We start from the raw sequence: 6,696 nt of genomic DNA, 5'->3' as shown, positions 1-6,696 counted from the left end.
TTGGATAAATATTTTGCGGTACCGTCGAGTACTGATGTTTTTCCTATACCTAAGAGACTTACTGAAATTGTTACTAAGGAGTGGGATAGACCCGGTGTGCCGTTCTCACCCCCTCCAATATTTAGAAAGATGTTTCCAATAGACACCACCACACGGGACTTATGGCAAACGGTCCCTAAGGTGGAGGGAGCAGTTTCTACTTTAGCTAAGCGTACCACTATCCCGGTGGAGGATAGCTGTGCCTTTTCAGATCCAATGGATAAAAAGTTAGAGGGTTACCTTAAGAAAATGTTTGTTCAACAAGGTTTTATATTGCAACCCCTTGCATGCATTGCGCCTGTCACGGCTGCAGCAGCATTTTGGTTTGAGTCTCTGGAAGAGACACTTGAATCAGCTCCATTAGATGAGATTACACACAAGCTTAAAGCTCTTAAGTTAGCTAACTCATTTATTTCAGATGCCGTAGTACATTTAACTAAGCTTACGGCTAAGAATTCCGGATTCGCCATTCAGGCGCGCAGAGCACTGTGGCTAAAATCCTGGTCAGCTGATGTTACTTCTAAGTCTAAATTACTTAATATACCTTTCAAAGGGCAGACCTTATTCGGGCCCGGATTGAAAGAAATTATCGCTGACATTACAGGAGGTAAAGGCCATGCCCTGCCTCAAGAAAGAGCCAAACCTAAGGCTAGACAGTCTAATTTTCGTTCCTTTCGGAATTTCAAAGCAGGAGCAGCATCAACTTCCTCTGCTCCAAAACAAGAAGGATCTGTTGCTCGCTACAGACAAGGCTGGAGACCTAACCAGTCCTGGAACAAGGGCAAGCAGGCCAGGAAACCTGCTGCTGCCCCTAAAACAGCATGAATTGAGGGCCCCCGATCCGGGAACGGATCTAGTGGGGGGCAGACTTTCTCTCTTCGCCCAGGCTTGGGCAAGAGATGTCCAGGATCCCTGGGCGCTAGAGATAATATCTCAGGGATACCTTCTGGACTTCAAATACTCTCCCCCAAGAGAGAGATTTCATCTGTCAAGGTTGTCAACAAACCAATTAAAGAAAGAGGCGTTTCTACGCTGCGTACAAGAGCTTTTATTAATGGGAGTAATCCATCCAGTTCCACGGTCGGAACAGGGACAAGGGTTTTACTCAAATCTGTTTGTGGTTCCCAAAAAAGAGGGAACTTTCAGACCAATCCTGGATTTAAAGATCCTAAACAAATTCCTAAGAGTTCCATCGTTCAAAATGGAAACTATTCGGACAATCTTACCCATGATCCAAAAGGGTCAGTACATGACCACAGTGGATTTAAAAGATGCTTACCTTCACATACCGATCCACAAAGATCATTACCGGTATCTAAGGTTTGCCTTTCTAGACAGGCATTACCAGTTTGTAGCTCTTCCATTCGGATTGGCTACGGCTCCAAGAATCTTCACAAAGGTTCTGGGTGCTCTTCTGGCGGTACTAAGACCGCGAGGAATTTCGGTAGCTCCGTACCTAGACGACATTCTGATACAAGCTTTAAGCTTTCAAACTGCCAAGTCTCATACAGAGTTAGTACTGGCATTTCTAAGGTCGCATGGATGGAAGGTGAACGAAAAGAAGAGTTCTCTCTTTCCACTCACAAGAGTTCCCTTCCTGGGGACTCTTATAGATTCTGTAGAAATGAAAATTTACCTGACAGAAGACAGGTTAACAAAACTTCAAAGTGCATGCCGTGTCCTTCATTCCATTCAACACCCGTCAGTGGCTCAATGCATGGAGGTAATCGGCTTAATGGTAGCGGCAATGGACATAGTTCCCTTTGCACGCCTACACCTCAGACCGCTGCAATTGTGCATGCTAAGTCAGTGGAATGGGGATTACTCAGACTTGTCCCCTTCTCTGAATCTGGATCAAGAGACCAGAAATTCTCTTCTATGGTGGCTTTCTCGGCCACATCTGTCCAGGGGGATGCCATTCAGCAGGCCAGACTGGACAATTGTTACAACAGACGCCAGCCTACTAGGTTGGGGCGCCGTCTGGAATTCTCTGAAGGCTCAGGGACAATGAAATCAGGAGGAGAGTCTCCTACCAATAAACATTCTGGAATTGAGAGCAGTTCTCAATGCCCTTCTGGCTTGGCCCCAGTTGACAACTCGGGGGTTCATCAGGTTTCAGTCGGACAACATCACGACTGTAGCCTACATCAACCATCAGGGAGGGACAAGGAGCTCCCTAGTAATGATGGAAGTATCAAAGATAATTCGCTGGGCAGAGTCTCACTCTTGCCACCTGTCAGCAATCCACATCCCGGGAGTGGAGAACTGGGAGGCGGATTTTTTAAGTCGTCAGACTTTTCATCCGGGGGAGTGGGAACTTCATCCGGAGGTCTTTGCCCAAATACTTCGACTTTGGGGCAAACCAGAGATAGATCTCATGGCGTCTCGACAGAACGCCAAGCTTCCTTGTTACGGGTCCAGATCCAGGGATCCGGGAGCGGTCCTGATAGATGCCTTGACAGCACCTTGGACCTTCAGGATGGCTTATGTGTTTCCACCCTTCCCGATGCTTCCTCGATTGATTGCCAGAATCAAACAGGAGAGAGCATCAGTGATTCTAATAGCGCCTGCATGGCCACGCAGGACTTGGTATGCAGATCTGGTGGACATGTCATCCTGTCCACCTTGGTCTCTACCTCTGAAACAGGACCTTCTGATACAGGGTCCTTTCAAACATCAAAATCTAACTTCTCTGAAGCTGACTGCTTGGAAATTGAACGCTTGATTTTATCAAAACGTGTTTTTTCTGAGTCAGTTATTGATACCTTAATACAGGCTAGGAAGCCTGTTACCAGAAAGATTTACCATAAAATATGGCGTAAATACCTATATTGGTGTGAATCCAAAGGTTACTCTTGGAGTAAGGTTAGGATTCCTAGGATATTGTCTTTTCTACAAGAAGGTTTAGAAAAGGGTTTATCCGCTAGTTCCTTAAAGGGACAGATCTCAGCTCTGTCCATTCTGTTGCACAAACGTCTGTCAGAAGTTCCAGACGTTCAGGCTTTTTGTCAGGCTTTGGCCAGGATTAAGCCTGTGTTTAAGACTGTTGCTCCGCCATGGAGTTTAAACCTTGTTCTTAACGTTTTACAGGGCGTTCCGTTTGAACCCCTTCATTCCATTGATATAAAGTTGTTATCTTGGAAAGTTCTATTTTTAATGGCTATTTCCTCGGCTCGAAGAGTCTCTGAGTTATCAGCCTTACATTGTGATTCTCTTTATTTGATTTTTCACTCGGATAAGGTAGTTCTGCGTACTAAACCTGGGTTCTTACCTAAGGTAGTCACTAACAGGAATATCAATCAAGAGATTGTTGTTCCATCCTTGTGTCCAAATCCTTCTTCAAGGAAGGAACGACTTCTGCACAATCTGGATGTAGTTCGTGCCCTAAAATTTTATTTACAGGCAACTAAAGATTTTCGACAAACGTCTTCCCTGTTTGTCGTTTACTCTGGTCAGAGGAGAGGTCAAAAAGCTTCTGCTACCTCTCTCTCTTTTTGGCTTCGTAGCATAATACGTTTAGCTTATGAGACTGCTGGACAGCAGCCTCCTGAAAGAATTACAGCTCATTCCACTAGAGCTGTGGCTTCCACTTGGGCCTTTAAGAATGAGGCCTCTGTTGAACAGATTTGCAAGGCTGCAACTTGGTCTTCGCTTCATACTTTTTCCAAATTTGACAAATTTGACACTTTTGCTTCTTCGGAGGCTATTTTTGGGAGAAAGGTTCTTCAGGCAGTGGTTCCTTCTGTATAAAGAGCCTGCCTGTCCCTCCCGTCATCCGTGTACTTTTGCTTTGGTATTGGTATCCCAGAAGTAATGATGACCCGTGGACTGATCACACTTAACAGGAGAAAACATAATTTATGCTTACCTGATAAATTCCTTTCTCCTGTAGTGTGATCAGTCCACGGCCCGCCCTGTTTTTTACGGCAGGTAAATATTTTTTAATTTATACTCCAGTCACCACTACACCCTTTGGCTTCTCCTTTCTCGTTGGTCCTTGGTCGAATTACTGGGGGTGACGTAGAGGGGAGGAGCTGTGTAGCAGCTCTGCTGGGTGAATCCTCTTGCACTTCCTGTTGGGGAGGAGTAATATCCCAGAAGTAATGATGACCCGTGGACTGATCACACTACAGGAGAAAGGAATTTATCAGGTAAGCATAAATTATGTTTTTTTTTCACATTACTTGCTCCTTTGAACCATACTGTGCTGGGCCATGTTGGTTTCGTTTTGTATTCATCTAGGAACACACTGATATATGTTTCTGGGACACCACTGCTGATACCTGGTTGTTCCAATACAGTTAGCTGGACACTGTGTGGTTCCAGTCTGCCTGCTTGCACCTATCTGGTGCTATTCATTTGTGAGTAGCCCTTTATTCTCATACATATCCTGATCTTTTTAGATCACTTGCATAACCAGGACCTTGACCTTCCTATGACAGAGAGCTTCCCTGACTCCCCTTGGAACACTTTTTTGACTTTGTTATGAACACTTGTTTTTTAATGGTTTGGTGAATTTTTGTTGATTTTTATATATATTTTTTCCTTTTATTTTTGACATTGTATATTTGTGAAGAGCGCCCTCTAGAAGAAATTTGTGTTAGCACTCTTTCTTCTTTTTTATTTATATTGGCACGCGGAAAATACATACTGCGTGACTTGTAATCTTGCCATTTATGTGTATGTGCAATATATTTCTATTGGTGAAAATGCTTCTAGTAAATGCTTTTACTGTTTCAACAACGTATGCAGATATGCTTTGCATTTCCCATGCACCAGCATTCAATCATTGGCCTAGATTCAATAAAACTCATTTGTGAAATAAATCTCTAGTTTAAAAAAAAAAAATGGACTTAATATTGAAACTTAAAAAATTACAGAATGAAGCTAATGATAGTATCCCTCAAAGTGTGTTACATATTTATAAACATTAAGCTTCAGGGGTAAATGAATCGTAGTTTGAATGAAAAAGCAATTTAAAAAAAAAGAAAATATGCATTTTCATTCCTTCACCATCATTTTAAATGAGATTTGTACCCATCTGTCATCACAGCTTCAAGTTGCAAAATCCATATTTAAGTTTCCATAGAGCCAACGTGATTGGAGGGTGATCCGATACATAATAAATCTGGTAGAAGTGACGCTGTTTATATACACAGTTAACTAGCAATAGGAATATTGGGGAAATCAGTTGCCAATAAAGAATCGGAAGCTAAATGCGTTGGTTGATGTGAAATGCACAGTTGTATGGGTGTTTTTTTGGGGGGTGGGTTTTAAACAAGCTTTATTGTATAATTAACAGAAAGGCATACATTGTAAATGAAATATCAAATGTTGTATACAAACTGTAGTGTTTTGGCTTGTACATCAGTTTTATAACATATCAATTCTGTAAGTCTGTATGCCGTGTGAAAATGTTGTATGCTGTTTTTACCTTGTTGAAATACAATGGACATTTTATCTACTTATAAGTCCTGTATGTTTTCATTGTGACTAAATCATGATTTAGACTAATCGTGGATTTATACTATGATTACAATGCTACAATTAATCACTTTGTATTGGTATTTATGTGTAGGGGAGATCAAACCCTGTATTGTACATTGTGAGGAGGATCACACCCTGTACTGTACAGTATGGAGAGATCAGACCCTTTATTGAATATTGTGGGGATATAAGGCCCTGTCTTTACAGTATAGGGAAATCAGACTCTGTATTGCACAGTGTAGTAAGGAGATCAGGGCCTGTATTATACAGTGTGGGGACAATTAGACCCTGTATTTTTTTATTTTACTGTTTGGAGAGATCATACCCTGAATTGTACAGTGTGAGGGAGATAAGACCCTGTATTGTACAGTGTGAGGGAGATCAGACCCTGTATTGTACAGTGTGAGGGAGATCAGATCCTGTATTGTACAGTGTGAGGGAGATCAGATCCTGTATTGTACAGTGTGAGGTGAGATCAGACCCTGTATTGTACAGTGTGAGGGAGATCAGACCCTGTATTGTACAGTGTGAGGGAGATCAGATCCTGTATTGTACAGTGTGAGGTGATTACCTCATGTATTGTACATTGTGGGAATTATCAGACCTGATATTATTTGATATCTCTTACAGACCTACCAAGTGTCCCCAGTTCAGAACTCTGTCCTGCGGACCTTCTGAGACAACCATATGTCCCAATTTGCAATTACCCTGAGCCTCGGCTAAATACCACCCAAACACGCCCATAAACTACACAGCACACCCACTGACAGTCAAGACACGCCCACTACCCCCTCCACTATTCACCTGCAACGCTCTAACTTCTGAGTGCCTAATACCTAGTTACAAATGTTGGGAGGTATGCTCTTAAAGGGAAAGGAAAGTCAGAAATCAAGCTTATAAGAAACAGAGCATTTCATTTTAAGACACTTTTAACCACTTATATAGCTGGCATACCCTGTATGTAGACTGTCTGTTTACCCATTGGGGTTAAATAGTGCAGCAAGACCGTGTTATATTCAACTGCGTCCTAGAGCAAGGCATGTAGTAATAACACGTCTCATTGTGACATACAGGGTACGTCCGTGTTGCTAAGGAGTTATATTCACTTCTGGTATCAAATTGACTTTGTTCTATTGGTATCCTTTGTTGAAAAGCTTATGTACATATCCT

Source organism: Bombina bombina, chromosome 7, assembly GCF_027579735.1.
Source record: "Bombina bombina isolate aBomBom1 chromosome 7, aBomBom1.pri, whole genome shotgun sequence".
NCBI classification, from domain to species: domain Eukaryota; kingdom Metazoa; phylum Chordata; class Amphibia; order Anura; family Bombinatoridae; genus Bombina; species Bombina bombina.
This window is presented reverse-complemented; position numbering follows the sequence as displayed.